The sequence below is a fragment of the Lissotriton helveticus genome, chromosome 10 (genome assembly GCF_964261635.1).
Source record: "Lissotriton helveticus chromosome 10, aLisHel1.1, whole genome shotgun sequence".
NCBI lineage: Eukaryota > Metazoa > Chordata > Amphibia > Caudata > Salamandridae > Lissotriton > Lissotriton helveticus.
Window position 1 is genome coordinate 939,181,514 of NC_136071.1, and position 19,052 is coordinate 939,200,565.

Here is a 19,052-nt window from a genome sequence, read left to right on the forward strand (position 1 = left end):
CGGTGTCTGAATAACTGCAGTTACGCAAGAAAATGTACATACAATATGTATTGATTGCCATGCAACAGATGCGAAAGAACTTCGGCTTTTCTAAGAGAATCGCATTCACATTCATTTCCAGAAAATGTCAGAGTGACATTGCTTTCTTACACCAGATCCACTGATAAAGGTTGCCCCGGAACAAAAGCCCAAAGTAAAAGCAATTGAGTTCCAGAAAAGTCTTGTAATATGTGTGGCGGTCGCAAAGTTTCAATGTTTGAATTTGTCCGGAGCGTGTAGCACGGGCGAGAATAGAAAGGCGCCTGGGAGGGCAGATGGGAGATCAAAGGCATGCCTCCCTGCACATAAATCGCCGGCACTTAAGCGAGTTGTAGTGCACATAATTTATACTTGATGAAATTCAGGAATCGCGGCGCAACCCCTGTTGTTACCTCCGTGGCGTCTGACGACATGTGCCAGAGGTTCGGTGTAATTGGGTCTGTGTGTGGGGAGGCTTCTCCAAGCACATATTAACCGAGGCGCTGTTTGCATGTCAAGCGCAGTGTCGTGGTGTGCACTTGTCAAACTTCACATGGGATTCAGAAACCCTCAGCCCAGAGGAAAGCTCTCCGGACGCGATGTGATTACGGGAATCATTCTGAGAGTTGCAATGAAATACGCCGAGTGCGCGCGCATGTGTGTTCCCGTGGACGTTTTGGTGGCCCATAACTTCCATTATTAAAACATCCCCCTTGACAGACAGACGGACATAAACACCATGCACACATACACATGGCATGTCCACACACATCATGTCCACACACAGCTATAATCACACACGCGAAACACACATACCATATAAAAACACAAACCCCACACATACCCAGCATGTACACACGAGCTATGTTCACATACGCGAAACACACAGACCATATACAAACACAACCCCCCACACATACCATGCACAAACACACACACTGCGCACACACATATCCCATGTACACACCATGCACACACCACGCAAACACGACCATTTCATACACACACCGCACACACATACACACAGACACACCCCACATCACGCACTCACATACCGTGTATACAGCCTCCATGTGAACCCACGCATCTGCCTTGCTCGTCAGTTTCTTACCATGAGCTGTAATGGGATTTGGCAAAAGCGCCCCGTTCTATCTTCCAGACAGATGCAGCTGCCCCAGTCATGTCCATGAGAAGGATAAAAGCCCTCACCTGCGAAGGATGACTTCCAGAAGTGCGCGCCCTGAGGCTGCTCCTTGGCGCAGTACACGCCGCCGCTCCAGCCGTTCGCCAGGGTCCACGACTGGTAGCCGTCCATAGGGATGTATGCCTCGTGCCTGGGCTCGCCCGGCCCGAAGCTGGACACCACGTCGATGTACCCGGGCATGGGCTGGTAGGGCCCGGGGTACCCCGGGAAGTAGGAGACTTCCTTGGCCCGCGAGGATCCCTCGCTGCCCTGCGCGCTCGCCCCGCTGCCCAAGGCGGGCACGTCCATGTACTTCTCCACCGGGAAGGCGCCATGAGGCGAGGGCTTCAGGGCGCTTTGCTGCACCCCCACCCCGTGCGACATGCGGCAGCTGTAGTATCCGTTCCCAAAGTGGTAGCCATAGCCCAGGGAGGGCGCGCCGGCCCCATCCTTGCCGGAGTCCAAGCGCGCAGCGCCGGACGACCTCCCCGGGCCGGAGAAGGCGAAGCCAGATGTTGCTCGGCCAGCGGTGGGCCCGAAGACGTTGGGGGAGGCGAGGAAGCCCCGGGCCTGGCCGCTGGAAGAGGTGCCCTCCGCTCGGAGCCCGTCCATGTCCCTCTCAGGGGCCTGCGCACGGCTCTCTCCTCCACCCCCGGCCAGGCATGGCAGAGCCAGGCATCCCCCCAAGCAGGTTAGGTCACCGCGGTGCGGTGATAAAAACTAACCTCCAGCCAGAGGGAGGGAGAGGGGAGTGGGAGGAATGTGTGCGCAGCGTGCCAAGTGCAAGGCCATTGGCCGTCTGAGGCAACGTGGTCCTGGAGCGCTTGGGAATCTCTGCCCTCAACCCCCAACACAAGGTGATCTGGGCCCACTCCCCTGCGCACAGGCCCTCCTGCAAGAGGAGTCTGCCCCCAACCCACTATCCAACACTGAGGCCTCCAGCACTCTGCCCGCCCCCCCCTCGCCCCCAACCACCACCCGCCATCACAAGGAGGGCTCTTGCCTCCAGCACAAGGACTACCCACATCCGGCATATACTTCTGACGATTTTATCAGATTTCAGAGCCTATTTTCCCTTCACTGTAAGGTACGAACCCTTGCACGAGCTACAGATACATCTACGTGTTTCCCATCAACTCACTTTCTATACGGACGGCGGGAGGGGGCGGGAGAGGACACGGACGGCGGAAGGAGGGCGGGAGAAGACACGGACGGCGGGAGGGGGCGGGAGAAGACAAGGACGGCGGGAGGAGGGCGGGAGAAGACACGGACGGCGGGAGGAGGGCGGGAGAAGACACGGACGGCGGGAGGGGGCGGGAGAGGACACGGACGGCGGGAAACGTGCACAGGACAGCGAGGGGGGGCGGAAAGGCACACAGAGGGGGCGGGAATGGACAGCGCATCTGAAATCACTTTCAGTGAAAGGGGAGGGAACAGAAAAAACGTAACTCCGCCCAGGGAAAAAATCTCGGGAACGCCCCCGAATCTGGTCCGGCCTTGACGGACAGATCCGGCACTCAATGGCTAGCCTCCATTTATGGAGCTAGCCAATGAGAGCCGGGGGACGTTCCCGAAGTGCTTATTGTCGACATAGGATTTCACCTGCGCCGAAAAGCTGCGCAGAGCGCAGCCTTCGGCAGGCGAAACCCAAAAAAGCAGCAACTATGACTTCTTCTATATAAAATTGAAAAAGCTTCCACTTAAAGCCCTGATGACACCACAACAATGTTGCTGCTCCTGAGTTTCAAAGAGAGAAGGGAAATGAGGCGAGAAAATGACTCTCTTTATTGGATTTCCCTTCCCCTACAACGCTCACCTGGCATGACGTCATGCCGTAACTTCTCCACTACTGAGAAGCGAGCAGTGTGAGCAGCGCACATCCATGTGCCAGCTGTCACTGCAGTCCGGAAAAAAAAACTGACTGCCTGTGCCAGGGCACAAAACAGAGCCCGACAGAGACCCGTTTCGAGGCCCCCTATAAAAAAAACTGCTGGTGCTCAGACCTGGCCCACTTAAAGCGCTGCTGGTACCACATTCTAGTTGTTTTGTCTTTTTGGGGGTTTAAATTGAATACAATTCAAGTTATGAGCACAAAGGTGTAGCTTTGTATTTTTAACTTTGCTTACCTATTTCTGTGTACTGGTACATCGTTTTTTCTCTATAACAGCCTTAAATTCATAGTACGACCACTCATTCGTTATTTCTGTTGCCATGTGTTTTTGTTTGTTATTTAAAAAAAAAATCTGTTCTTATTAATTTCTAGAACGACAGTAGCAATATTAATTCAAGTAAAGACAGTTAACTCTCATCCCCCTCCACTGAGTCCCAGTCACATGATATATGGTACAGTAATAAAATCCATCCGCAAACAGAACACCCCCAAATAAAGAACAGGATAGGTCTCGTATGTACCCCAACATAATTACCAAACACATCCTTGTGCATTACAAGAGGTCACCTCAGCCAGCATCTCTGGTATTTTTAAAACTAAACAGTTTTGTAAAATGGAGTGCCTTTTAAATGGCAGGTGGCCCATGTCACTGAAGGCAAAAAAAGCAGGAGAAGGCTGTAAAGAACTGAAAGAAGGAGGAAAAGAAGTATAAGTAGAAGGCACGATAAAAGAATTAAAGACCGAGTAGGACAGTGGAGGTGTCCTCCTGAGGTTTTATTAATTATACGAATTTACTAATCTGCTCGAAAGCATTGGTACTCACACAGGTGTCAACACTTTTGTTAATAAGAAAATAAATACACATGACAAAGAATGTACCCATCAAAGAGAAAATGTGAATACAATCTATTCCTAAAAATTAGTGTGAAGCTTAAGGTTTGAACTAGCTTGTCGGGCACTCTGCCACTGCCTTGAAAGGGTCCGTGTGTGGGCCGTGTATGTGTTGTTTGTCCTGTCACGGCCCACAGGGCAAAAAAAGGCCCATTCACTGGCTCTTTCAAACTGGCCCATCTGAGAGCGCCAGAGGACCAGATAGCCCAGTTATCCTTAAAAAACGCCTGAACTAAAGCAGTCTGAATCGGGTGAGTCACGTGATCTGGCTGTTTCAAGACGTGTACTTCACTATTCTAAATGGAGCCTCTATTTAATTGTACCACAATTTCCTTTTCACACTTTTCGAACTTCCTCGCATGCGTCCCACACACCCTTGGCATTTGTATTGCTTGTCACAGTGACAGTGGACTTTTAGGTCACTGGATACCATAGAAAAAAACCGAGACCCCCTCTTGTGCAATGGTTTCGCCTCCGAGCATGACGTGTGCCAATGTCTGAGCAGTTATTTTTAATCGCAGATGTAAATGACCCCTCATACTCACCCTGGAGCCTCAAATGGAATTCACCAGCAATATCCATCACTCGCTCTCCTCCTAACTTTTCAGACAGCATCAGTGCGTTTATATGGGCTCCGTCAGGCCACAAAAGATTACAATCACTTGTGGAGTCAAGCGACTTCCCTCTGTGCAGGGAAGTCGTGTCAGCAGTTCTCAGAATCAGAGCTTTGTCTTCTGGCGAGAGTCGAGAGATAGTAGTTCAAAGTACTACTGTCACACACGGCAGCACCACAGTGAAATTACGGAGCAGGTCAGTGTCGCTGCCCATGCTGCCTGCTGCCATCCTGACACCAAAGCCGCTCACGCTCACCACTCTCAGTCGATGGTGACACAGCACGGCAACCCTGGAACTCCGGATCAAGGCGTCTGTAAAACTGCAGTGCCCCTGTCGGCCACCTTCAAGTTCACCACGGCTCACTCACTCCTCTCTCCGACTTCCTCCTCGGGCCCTGCAGGATTGAAATTGCAGTCCGACCGGCGGGCAGCAACAGGGGGGACTATCAGGCAGGGGCGATAAATAATGTAATTATGGGGTGCCTCTCTGCGAGTTATAAAACATGAATAAAAAGACTTGTCTAATCCAGTTTGGAATGCTCCTCTCGATCTGTGCTCACGGGTCACGCACGCGCACGTTTTATTACCGAGCTACTATGCGCATGTCACCACCAGCGCGGCAGTAGAGACCCTCCCCTATTGAATGGTGCGCAGCACAGTTCCATTATTTGTGGATTTTTGCACGAGATAATCCACTCCACGATAGTTGTGCTTTATTTACCCCCACACGGAGCGAGGAAAGACGCAGAGTAGTGACTGACTACTCTTAGTGAACTCTGATTTTTAATTCTTACGTGACGCTGCGGCCGGACCACATATCGGCCCCCAGCAAGAAAACCAGCCCCAGCCAAAAAAACGGCCCCCACCGCTGGCAGCCGACCGGGGGATTGCCCGGTGCCCGACATTGTCAGTCCGGCCCTGCCGACAACTCGTCACCGAACCAACCCACGCCACCGGCCACACGCTTGACCCAGTCTTCTCCACAAGCACCCACATCACCTTCAACCACACCACCAAACTCCACTGGACTGACCTCCGCTGCATCCACCTTACCTTCAAGAAACCAACCACGCATCACCACACACAACAGCTGCCTCGCTGCTGCTGGAGCAAAGTCACCGAAGACCAGCTGACCTCCACCCTCGCCCAGAACCCACCCCCGACCCCACCAACACAGACACCGCCGCCCGAAACTTCAGACAGTGGATCGACGACTGTGCCAACACCCTCGCCCCGCTCAAGAAACCCTCCATCAACCACTCCAGCAAAAAAGCCGCCTGGTTCACCGAATAACTCCTAACCTCCAAACGCACATGCCATAAACTGGAGAAGAAATGGCTCCACGACTGCACACCAGACAGCCACACAGCCCACAAGGACGCCATCCGCAGACACCACCACCTCATCAGAACAGCCAGGAGATCTTCCTTCAATGCCCGCCTGGACAACAACGCACACAACAGCAAAGAGCTTTTCAACATAGTAAAGGAACTATCCAACCCCAGCGCCAACACCAATGACATAGCGCCCTCACAAGATCTGTGCGACTCACTGACCACCTTCTTCCATCGCAAGATCGCCGACATCCACGACAGCTTCAACACCTCAACCGCCCCGACTGCAACAGACCCCACCCCAAACATCACCTGCACCAACCAGCTGACCTCCTGGTCCCACGTCAACGACGACGAGACACGCAAGGTTATGAACTCCATCCACTCAGGATCTCCATCAGACCCCTGCCCACACCACGTTTTCAACAAAGGTGACGCTACCATCGCACCCCAACTACGGAAGGTCATCAACCTCTCCTTCGACACAGCGACATTCCCGGAAAGCTGGAAGCATGCCGAAATCAACGTTCTCCTCAAGAAGCCCAAGGTGGACCCCAAAGACCTCAAAAACGTCCGGCCCATCTCCCTGCTCCCCTTCCCGGCAAAGGTCATCGAGAAAATCACCAACATACACCTGACCCACCACCTCGAGGACAACAACATCCTAGACCCATCCCAGTCTGGATTCAGACGAAATCACAGCACCGAGACAGCCTTCATCGCCACCACAGACGACATCAGGCGCCAACTAGACAACGGCGAAACCTCAGCCCTCATCCTCCTGGACCTGTCAGCCGCCTTCGACACGGTTTGCCACCTCACACTAAGAACACGCCTCCAATCCAGAAGAAGGCCCTGGACTGGACCACGTCCTTCCTCTCCGGCAGGACCCAGAGAGTCTGCCTCCCACCATTCCGATCAGAAGCCACTGACATCATCTGCGGTGTACCCCAGGGTTCATCCCTCAGCCCGACCCTGTTCAACGTCTACATGGCCCCCCTCGCACAAGTAGCCCGCCAGCACGACCTGAACATCATCTCCTACGCCAACGACACCCAGCTCATCCTCGCCCTCACCAAGGACCCACACACCGCCAACACCAACCTCCACGAGGCAATGAGGACCATCGCTGAATGGATGAGGAAAAGCCACCTGAAACTGAACTCAGACAAGGCAGAAGTCCTCATCCTCGGCCCCACCCCCTCTGCATGGGATGACTCCTGGTGGCCGACCGCACTGGGAACAGCTCCAACACCCACGGACCACGCACGCAACCTAGGATTCATCCTCGACTCCTCCCTCTCCATGTCAAAGCAGGTCAACGCCATCTCCTCCTGCTACAACACCCTCCGCATGCTTCGCAGGATCTACAAGTCGATCCCGACCGAAACCAGAAAAACTGTGACCCAAGCCATCGTCAGCAGCAGACTGGACTATGGCAATGCACTCTACGCAGGAATCCCGGCCAAAAACCTGCAACGATTACAACGCATCCAAAACGCCTTCGCCCGACTGATCCTCAACGTCCCCCGCCGCAGCCACATCACCCCCCACCTAAGAGACCTGCACTGGCTCCCCGTCAACAAGAGGATCACCTTCATGCTCCTCACCCACGCACACAAAACTCTCCACAACACCGGACCAGCGTACCTGAACAACAGACTCAACTTCTACCCCGCCCGCCAGCTCCGCTCCACCAGCCTCCCACACATCCAATGAACAACCTCCGGGGGCAGATCCTTCTCCTTCCTCGCCGCCAAGACCTGGAACACCCTCCCCACCCATCTGCGGCAGACCCAAGACATGCTCACCTTCAGAAGGCTCCTCAAGACCTGGCTTTTCGATTAGTAGCAGCAGCAGCATCCCCCCCCCCCTTCAGCACCTTGAGACCCTCACGGGTAAGTAGTGCGCCTTAAAAATTCCTTGATTGATTTTTTTTTTTTTTTTTAAAGTATCTCCTCAGAAAGCTTACGCTGTTGCTTGTGTGAATCCTGTTACTTGTGGGGGAAATAAAAAAATATATATATTTTTTAAAACAAACGCACTAAAAAAGCCTGTCTATTAATTCCAGTTAGTTTGATTCATCATCACTTATTTCTTTTGTTTATATTGGCCAGCACCAGCTGGTTTCAGTTTTGCGGTCTGGCTACAGAGCTTTCGGAGGATTTTCGTTTCACCTTCTTTAGCTTCGACACAAACACGCTGGGAATCAGCCGAGAGTGCTATACAACTCCTTCCCCTTGTCCTCTACAGTTCATTACACAGGTGAGCCCAGCTGCCACAACTTTCCTTTCCGCATGGTGAATAATGCCTTCCTAAAACAGCCTGCGATTTTATAGTAAAAAATCTTGTAAGCAAACACATGTAGCGCTTCTAATTCCTGCACTGGCGCCAGAGGCGCCGCACCCTGCAGCTGGAAAATGTATTAAGATGTATTTGCTTTTGTATAACTCACGGCTATGTTTTCCCTGATAACTCATTTTTAGATAGTCACAAAAGAAATCACTGCCTATATCTTTCTACCCATTACTCCACCCCTTCAGTTAAAGTTACTTTTCAATCACAGTTGTACAGCTTTTGCCGGTATGCACATGTGTTTTAGTCCCTTCACTTCAATATTAATTCAATGACATATATGTGCACACCAAACTAAAACAATAACAGCCTACATCATATCATAATATACAATCACGGGTCACACCATAGCATACCATGTTATTCAATTTTAGGCTATACTGTACAGTGGCAGGCCATATCATACCATACAGTGACCGGCCATACCATTCCATACAATACAATGACAGGCCACATCGTGCCATATTGTAAAAGAACAGGTCATAGTATACCATACTATACAATACAATGGCAAGTTGTACCATACAATACAATAACAGGCCATATTATTGAAAAAAACAGGCCATACCATACAAAGGAAAGGCATTCCAACTACACTATACAGTAACAAGCCATGCCACATTATACAATGATAGGCCATACTATGGCATGGCAAGCCATACCATACAATGGCACGCCATACCATACAATGGCAGAGCATACCATACCATACAGTAACAGGCAATATCTTACCATACTATACAACATTAACCGAAAAAATTGGCAAAGCCAATATATCACGTGTAGGCGAGACCAACTGGGTTTGCCAATGCTCGTTTCTGAATGACAGTTTAGCAGATACAGTCATTTAAAACCTACATTCATCACAAACCATAGAGAATTAAATTATTCTTCTGGAAGGCTTGGGTTTATAAAAGGGAACCCAATTCTGCTTCATTTAATTTTAGGCTTTTGACAGAACTTTACATTTCATGAGGCCTTGCATGAAAAGCTCATGCAGCCCGAGGGGATGTCATTTCATTGCCTTCAATAAGTGGGTGTCTGGTCAAGGAATGCCTTCAGGTAGAGTTGGTAGGACGCCATCTAAGGAGTCAGCAGTATAAAAGTATTAGCAGTGAGAGGGGGGAATACCGTTTAGATTTCATCTCGTGCGCACAGTACAATGACTGAGGAAGGAACTGCATTAATCCAATAACGAAAATAAAAAGAAATGCCTCAGGAGACTGAAAGTCACTCCTTTATCGGTCATTCTAATGAAAGCCGGCAATGATTTCTGTCACACGTGATACATGTAATAAAAGCAGTGTCTGCCCCCAGGCTTTTTCCAGCCAAAACACAACCGAACCCCCCACCTTCAACATACAGACAAAAATCAATAAACTATCGAAATTAAAGCATTGTCTTTCAAAGGACAGACTAACCCTGCGCCGCTTTCACTTATGTACGTCGATTACAATGGCTTAATAACAATGTAAATTAGTTCATACTGTAATGAAATTAACAAAAGGTCCAAAAACATGCATTGTACTGGCCCAGCTAGGCTTTGACGGAAAATTAGGACTCATTTAGAAGAGACCTGCTATTGCCTTCCAGTCGTTTAAAATAATCTTTAACAAACAGGGATTTCGGTAAAAACGCTTTCTAAAACGTGAGAACCTCCAGTTATATAAAATACAAATTTTCTTCTACAGACCAATTCAGTGACCTCTACACTGAAATATATGCCCCCCCCCCGTATGGTCGCTGTATAGTGGACAGTTCCAAAGGGCGTAACATGAAATTACCTAGATTCAAAACACACACTCAAATAATGCTCAAATATGGCTCATCCTTCTGCGAGTATTCACTCACCCCCCCCCATCTCTGCCACATTTGCTATGTTATGTCGACTTGTATAGTGCAACTTATCACCCGTGAGGGTATCCATTAATTGAATCTTCAGAAACTGGATACATTGACAAATACTAGAGGGCGCCAAAAAGCCTAAAGAATTCTGCTAATTTAATTCTCCAAACTCAAATTGCTCAACTCCTGGTGCAGCGCCCAATTTATATTACATCCAATGTGCAAAGTACACAATTACCTGGGCGGATCTGGCGGTATGTTTTGAATGCAGAACTAGCATGGGCACCATCTATATAACTGTTAAGGAAGGCCTACCTGAATGTCTCCACGATGTATTATATTTATATTGTCAGGTAAGAGCCTACTTCTTTAGTAGTCGTGCTTTATTGCGAATATTGTACTATATGCCGCTGAGCATGAGATCCTAGGTGTGCACCAATCATGCTGTGGTGAACTTACAAGCATGAAGCAGAGAGATGTGGGCATGAAGGAGGAATTTCAACATATACTTACCATAATTACCGTACATCCAGAGTGAATGATGGTGCAGCAATGGAGGTCATGTTGACATGCGCAGTAGCAGGTCTGCAAGTGTCACACAGAAGCAGTGGAAATACAACCAAGGAAATTCACAGATGCCTCAATAGTTGGTCTGATGCACCAAAAAGCAGAAATGGCGAATCCCAAGGAAATCCACACACTACTTCAGCAGGTAAAAGGAAGTATGCCAGAAGCAATAGAGGTTTAAACCAAAGAAATTAACAGACACTACAATAGTAGGTCTATAGGGTCCCCCAGAAGCAGAGATGGCACAAACCAAGAAAAAAACAGAACGACAACACAATCAATGGGTCACAAGAGTCAACCCAAAAGCAATGGAGGTGAGAATCAATGTAATCCATAGACATCACTTTAGTAAGTCAAAGGAGTTCTCCCAGAAGCAATGAAGGCATGACATACGAAATACACAGACAACACAATAGTCAGGTGTGTGCGATCGCAGAAATGGCTAAACCCAAAGAAATCCAAACACTTCTGTTGCGGGTCTATGGGGCCCGCCTAGAAGCAAATAATGTAGGAACAAGGAAACCTACAGACTACAGCAGGGGTCAACCTGACTCACCAAGAATAGATGATACATCCCACAAGAGTGCTTTGGCCTCCTCAGGATGCTGCGGAGGTTCCTTCCCCTGTTGTCTGAGGAGCACAGGAAGCTGACGGTACAGGCTCTTATCGGGTCCAGGTTAGATTACTCTAACATCCTCTACTTGGGCCTGCCAGAGTATCTGCTGCAGCGGCTCCAAGTGGTGCAGAACGCTGCCGCAAGAGCCGTTTTTGGTTTAAATAGACGGGCCAGTGCAACGGGTCTGTTGAAGACCTTGCACTGGCTTCCAGTCCGGAAACGGATTGCCTTTAAGGCTCTGACTTTGGCCTATAAGGCCCTCCATGCGGTGGGAGCAAAGTATCTCCAAAGGAGACTGACTTTCTATCATCCGACTCGCTCTTTGAGGTCGGAATCCCTGTTCCTGGCGGTTGTCCGCGAGTGAAGAGAGCCCGCCTGGGTGGCCGCTCTTTTGGACTACTAGCGCCACAGTTGTGGAACTCCCTGCCGCTCTCTTTGCGGGGAGGCACCAGCCTACTTGCCTTTAGAAAGGGCCTTAAAACGTGGCTGTTTACTCAGTAGCCCTTATTCTGTATGCCCTTTCGGTTTTCTGTTCTTTTTCCCCTTTTTTAACCTTGTTATGTTATCATGATGCAGCCCTCCTTACTAAAAGCGCCGGGATACTCTTTTTGAGTCGCCGTGCGCTATACAAAAGATTAAATAACATAACATAACATATCTGTTAACTGGTGCAGAAAGGCATGTGAGACAAACCGACAGGGGAGAGAACTGTGTAATCTAAATGATTGGGAGCAGAGGTGCAGTCATGCTACCCACTTCCTTTCCCACATCACAGAAATTACATAAGGTGTGCTCTCCTGTAGCACAATTTAAGTATTAGATGAAAGTATAAACTTTACCCAAATGGAGTCTTTGTGGCATAGCTCATATAGGAAGCTCATTAGGAGAGCCAGGTATTCCATGCATAATCTAAAAGAATGTATTATTTTGCCTGCCGAATAACCCTCTTCACAAATGAGCCACTTGCATAGCTTTCAATATAACATCCTTCAGCTTGGAAACGGACAAATAGAATACTACAGTCTTTTCAGTTGTACAGTAGAGTAAGCATTTTGTCTTTCCTGTGATAGAAGGTCAAAGCTGTATCCTTAGTATAACTTGAGGGATAATGACACTTGGGTTTAGCTTTTATTTTATTGTACCAATCTAACCAATGAACGGAAAGAAACTAATTTCCATGCCGACATTTGTGAATTATCTGAAGATAAGTGAACAAAATAATGGTCATGATGAAAATACATATTTTTGTCAAGAGAATGATTGCTGCCAGGAGACTCGGCAGAAAACAGCAGGGATACTGCTGACTGCGTGACTTATGAGCAGCTTTTGAATTTCGATAAGGTTTCCCACTCCACCCAAAACAGTAGACTACATGAAACAGGCTTCCAAGGACTCACGCTCAATTGAATCTGTTCCTTCCTTACAGGAAGGACACCGAGTCAACCTGCCACCCTACAGGTTGGAGGCCAAGGACCTAGTATGCGGAGCTCCGGATCATTGCCGAGTCCAACGTATTCAACATAACGATGACCCCGCTGGCAGACCTCAACAGATCACACATCAGACAACAGACCCTTGCACATCATCCCACTCTTGAGGCGGAAGCCGGGAGTTAGCTCGTCCTTTTTTTAAAATATCGTAAAACTGTGTTGCCACATGTAGCAATGTTTTAATTTCCTCGTCACGCTGCATAATTTGATTAAAAAAATTGTACAGTCCTGATTTTAAATCACACGCATTTAGTTTACTTGCGCCGTATATCATTCTGGACTAGTGTGACCCCTCTCAGCCTATTTGGTAGCTGAGTGGTGTTGGGACGCAGAGGCGGCCATATTGGGTGGAGGCAGGTCAGCGATCTAGGGTGGGGAAGGAGGTAGGCGGAATCGTATAAATTGAGCCCTGTGAAACGCTCTGGTTAGACCCTTGCACATCATCCCACTCCTGAGGCGGAAGCCGGGAGTTAGCTCGTCCTTTTTTTAAATATCGTAAAACTGTGTTGCCACATGTAGCAATGTTTTAATTTCCTCGTCACGCTGCATAATTTGATTTAAAAAATTGTACAGTCCTGATTTTAAATCGCACACATTTAGTTTACTTGCGCCGTATATCTGGACTAGTGTGACCCCTCTCAGCCTATTTGGTAGCGGAGTGGTGTTGGGACGCGGAGGCGGCCATATTGGGTGGAGGCAGGTCAGAGTTCTAGGGTGGGGAAGGAGGTAGGCGGAATCGTGTAAATTGAGATGGCTACTCCTCCGCGCAGCGGATGCGCCAGTCCCTCGCCGAAGGAGCGCCTAAGGAAAGCCCGTCTGTGCCCGTCCGTGACAGGACGGGACCAGGGGCTAGGGGGACAGACTTCAGGAAAGAAGAAGATCTGATATATGGTAGGAACCAACTGTTGGCACTTAGTGATGGCAGGGTTCAGTCCTGCCCACTTACAACGCCATTTATTCTTCCTCTGAATCCCTGTCTACACTGTGGAGACAAGCAGGAGGGTCGTCCCCCCCTTCATCTACTTGCAATCTGAACATATATTCCCTAATGCTCCTGAACTGTCGTTCGCTACCGAAACATAGCGTTGAAATCCACCTGCTGCTAGAGGAACATAGTCCGGATGTTTTATTTCTTACTGAGACTTGGCTCTCAGAGGTCTCAGGCCCGGATATTGTCAGGGCCTTGCCCCGTGGTTACGTGATAAGCAGGCTCGATCGTCCTAAGGGCCGGGGCGGAGGTATAGCAATCATTTGTAAGGACTCATTTAAGTGTCGTACTTTTGACAACCCACTATCAGACTGCGAAAGTCTGGAATTTGCGGTTTCCTTCTCCCCAACCTGTACACTTTCGGGTATCCTACTGTATCGTCCACCAGGATCCCACAATAGCTTTTGTAATGCCCTCCTTGATAAAACTACTCACCTTAGCAGTACCGCCCCTAATTTCTCTATTATCGGGGATTTTAACATTCATATTGATGACTCTGAAGCTCTGACTTCTCAAAATCTTTTAGATGGTTTGGGGACTTTAGCACTGAAACAAATTGTGGAGGGACCTACTCACTCTGCTGGCCATTTGATTGGCCATTTCTACATCAATCTCACTGACATGCAGTGGAAGGAGTCCCAATTTATTCCATGGTCAGATCATGCGCTACTCTCATTTATATGGACGCCTGCTGATGTCTTCCAGCCTTCTATAACAACCAATAAGATAGGTCGGATCTGGTCAAAACTTCCGGTGGCAGAGTTGGTATCCTCCTTAAAGGATTCTCTTCCGTTAATTAATAAGGATAACCCGATAGAAGCTTATAGTGCTTTTAACAAGTGGCTAGAGTCCTCCCTCGATCTTACCCTTCCTAAACGCAAAGTAGTGCACCGTGGATGTTCTAATAAAATGCCTTGATACACGGCAGAATTGAAATGTCTCAAACGGAATTGTAAGAGGCTAGAGAGGAAATGGAGAAAGAATTTCACCCTGGAGGATAAAATGGAATATAGAGCAACACTTAGGGTATATAAAACTCAATTAAAATCAGCTTAAGCTTTATTCTACCAGCTTGAGATCTCTAAAGCTGCTAACTCCCCCAGGGAAATGTATAAGATCTTCAAGTCACTGGTCACTCCGTCTAGTCCCCTGAATGAAGTGGTCTATCCTCTAAAACGGTGTGAAGAGTTAGCCAATTTGTTTAGCTCAAAGGTGGCTACCATCTATTCCTCCTTCTGTGTGAAGGAAGCTGTAAATGATTCTGGGCACCCTACTGAGCTCATTCCTCGAGTGTTCTCCTCACCAACTTTGGACATTCTGCCCCTGATGGATTACTCCACAGTAGAAAAACTCTTGGAGAATCTTAAGTCAGGCTCTCCATCGGATATGGCTCCGCCCTCTGTCTTGAAACAAGTTTCTGAGGTGGTGGTACCAATCATGAGGGATGTGATCAACTCCTCCCTTTCCAACGGAGTGGTCCCCCCACTATGGAAACAGGCCAAAGTTAAAGCTCTATTAAAAAAAGCTAATCTAGACCCTGAGGATTGGTCAAACTACCGCGCTATCTCCCTGTGGCCAGGGATGAGTAAAATCACGGAGAAACATGTAAATCTAGCCGTATCCGCCTTTATTGAAAATGAGGCAGTGCTTCACCCTACTCAAACTGGTTTTAGAACCAAACAGAACACCGAGACCGCTCTGGTTGTTGTAGTGGAGGAAGCGAGGAGGATTGTAGATGCAGGAGGCTGCGCTGCGGTGGGCCTTTTGGACCTCAGCGCAGCCTTCGATACAGTTAATCACTCCTTGTTGATCCGCCGTCTCTACGAGGCTGGTATCTCCGGGGTGGCCCTTAAATGGCTACAATCCTTCCTAGCAGAAAGAACATTCTCTGTTTTTGAAGGGGAGTTTACATCTAGACAGCTCCCCCTACATTACGGCGTTCCCCAGGGATCCTCATTAAGTCCCACCTTATTTAATATCTACATGAGGCCTTTGGCCGAGGTGGTGCTTCCCTGGGGAATTAAATTGGTCACATACGCCGATGACACTCAGTTAGTGGTCTCACTAACGAGGTCTGAGGATGGGACCGCTGAACCGAACAATCTTTCCCCCTGTCTCACTAGGGTTTGTGACTGGATGGAAGCCTCATTTCTAAAACTGAATGGGACAAAAACTGAGATCATGATCATGGGGTACAAGGCCCCCATGAACCTCACTCCACGGTGGCCGAGTTGCCTGGGTCCTCCCCCGACCCCCAAAAAACAAATCAAGAGTTTGGGAGTCTGGCTTGACCCCTCTCTCGGTTTTCAAGTGCAGGCAAGGAAGGTAGCCGCAACATGTTTTGGCCTGATTAAGGTACCAAGGAAGGTTCTGAACCTCCTCCCACCGGATTCCAGACGGCTCCTGGTCCAGTCCTTGATCATCTCTCGATTGGACTATTCGAATGCACTCTATCTTGGAGCTCCGATGGGTACTATCAAAATAGGGAAGGGTTTTAGGTCTCGGGTGGGAGTAGGGGTAGTTGAACAGGACGCACAGGGTACGTTTGTGAGCATGGGAGGGGGTCGGGTACATTTTAGTGCTCAGGGTGAGGGGAGGTTGGGGTGTTTTTTTGTAGAGGGCAGGGTTTTAGGCCTCAGGATGAGGGAAAGGGTAGAGGTAATTGTACGGACAGCGCAGGCTAAGTTTTAAGCCTCAGGGTGGGGTTGGGAAGGATAGTTTTATTTTTAAGGGGGGGGGTTAGGCCTCAGGGGTGGAGGGGGCAAGGTATGGGGGTAGAATTTTAAGACTTAGGGTGTAGGGGGGTCATGGTATTGGTGAACCTAAACACACAAATCCCTTTACCAAACATGCCTTTCCAATGAAATTGTGTGTTAAAGACATAAGTGGTTAAAACGCCTTCAAGGTTCGGACTGCGTTGTAGAGGCACACGGGTTGTATGACTGAGGCACGCATGGCTAAACCACATCAACATACCCTACATACTCTCCTAGTCAGATGACAAGAAACGTATATTATCCCCGGTAGATGAGCCCCTTACTACAAAAACACAACGTTGCCACCTGCATGCCTGCAGTAACCACATAGATGAAACTGCCTCAAACTCAGCATAGACAAAAACTGAAGTAGTGATCTTCGGAAGGAAAGCCTCGGTTTGGGACTCCACCTGGTGTCTAAATGACCTCTGCCTCATCCCCACTACCCACGCAAGAAATCTTGGAACTATTCTGGACAACAAGCTGAACATGACAACCTAAGCAAATGCAAAATGTCACTTGGTTCCACGTTCTGAGGATTCTGGTACAGATATTCACATCGCTGCCAGAGAACACCAGAAAAACTGTCACATTGGCCCAGATTACAAGCAGACTTGACTACGGCAACACACAGGAATTACTAAGAATCTCTTGAATAGGCTTAAAACCATTAAAAATACCGCAGCAAGACTTATCCTTTCTCCAGTACATTATGGCCCTTGAGGCCCAATTACATACGTATTACAACAGTATAGCCAGTACCAGTACACCCCACGGATAGTCACAATCAAATGTCCAGTGGAATCATACCTGCTGACCTTGGAAGACAAAACCCACATGCATGAGTGATTTATACAATGGAGGATCCTGAGGGAGGAATCTGGGGCAGAACAATACCTCTGTATATGGCCCAACGTGACCAGATCTTGTAATGCTTCTGTGGGCAACCATGCGCCTTGTACACTGCTATTTCCATCCCCATGCATCTATCCATGGTGCGTTTTCAACCCCCCACGGACACCATTGGACCTCTCACCATGAACTAATACTGCGTTCTTATTTACGTAGCACTAGGACTTTAGGCAAAAAGCCATTGCCTTATGATGGTAGTTTCCCCCACAACCTTTTTACCTCCACCCTGTTTTCAACATGTGGAACGAAGCACTTATTTTGATACAGGATAAAAAAAAAACTCTGGGTAAACTGAGCTAGTCTGCGCAGTCTATCAGACTGTTAACACTTATATATATATATATATATATATCACTAGACCCTTAAGCCATGGTCCCTCCATAGCGTATGATATACATATGTGAGATGTTTTTATTTATATATACATTACCAAATATACAAACATAATCCACCACACGCCACGCAGAGTCACTGTGAATGAAAATCCAGCCTCCGCCTGAGCACACTCCCTGACGAGTCCACAGAACTGATGGAACACCTTCACTTCAAGATACTGGCCAGCCCCACCGCAGCCCTCCGAGGAACCCTCATCTACCGACCCCCTGGACCCCGCAGACCCTTCGCCAACTCCATCACGTACATTATCTCCCCGCAGGCCATCGCATCCACCAACTACACCCTGCTGGGAGACCTCAACTTCCACCTCAACAATCAACTGGACCCCAACACCACATCCCTCCTGGACAACCTCCACAACATTGGACTCCGCCAGATCGTGACCGAGCCCACGCACTCAGCAGGACACACCCTCGACCCCCTCTTCACTACAGGAAACTCCATCACCTTCAGCCACACCACCGAACTCCCATGGACCGACCATCGTTGCGTCCACTTCACCTTCAGAACACCCACCATCCACAGACACCAGCACCTGCTTCCACAAAGAAACTGGACCAAGATCACCGATGACCAGCTCACCTCCTCACTCAACAACTCCACCCCAACCATCGCGGAAAACGACGACCCCAACACCGCAGCCCGAACCCTGCATAGATGGATCTCGGACAGCACCAACACCATAGCCCCACTCAAGAAAAACAACAATACCCGTGCCAAGAAAGCCAGATGGTTTACCACCGAACTTCGAGAGTCCAGGCGCACATGCCGGCGCCTCGAAAAGGCCTGGAGAAACACCAAATCCACAGAAGCCCACAACAACTTCAGAGCCGCCACCAACGCCCACCATCAACTCATCAGAGAAACGAGGAAAAAAGCGATTGAAGACAGAATCTCCACCCACGCACACAACAGCAAGGAACTCTTCAGCATCATCAAGGAGTTCGCCCAACCCACCAGCGAGTCTACCGACATCCCTCCCTCACAAGACCTCTGCGACAAACTCAGCATCTTTTTCCACCACAAAATCAAGAGCATCTACGACAACTTCGAAGAAGACAACCAACACACTGAACCCTCACCAACCACCCCCGACACCCGGAAACCAGCGATTGATGACTGGACAGCCCTCACCACCGAAGACACACTGAAGACAATGAAGTCAATCCACTCAGGGGCCCCCACGGACCCCTGCC

General features: G+C 48.9%; 1 protein-coding gene and 1 pseudogene across 1 annotated transcript in view; both read right to left on the reverse strand.

Moving 5' to 3' along the window:
• Window positions 1-19,052, reverse strand: part of FAM171A1 (family with sequence similarity 171 member A1) — a 377,776-nt gene that overhangs the window by 249,882 nt on the left and 108,842 nt on the right. The window lies entirely within an intron of this gene.
• On the reverse strand, window positions 1,118-1,813 carry LOC144785275 (homeobox protein Hox-D13 pseudogene; annotated as a pseudogene).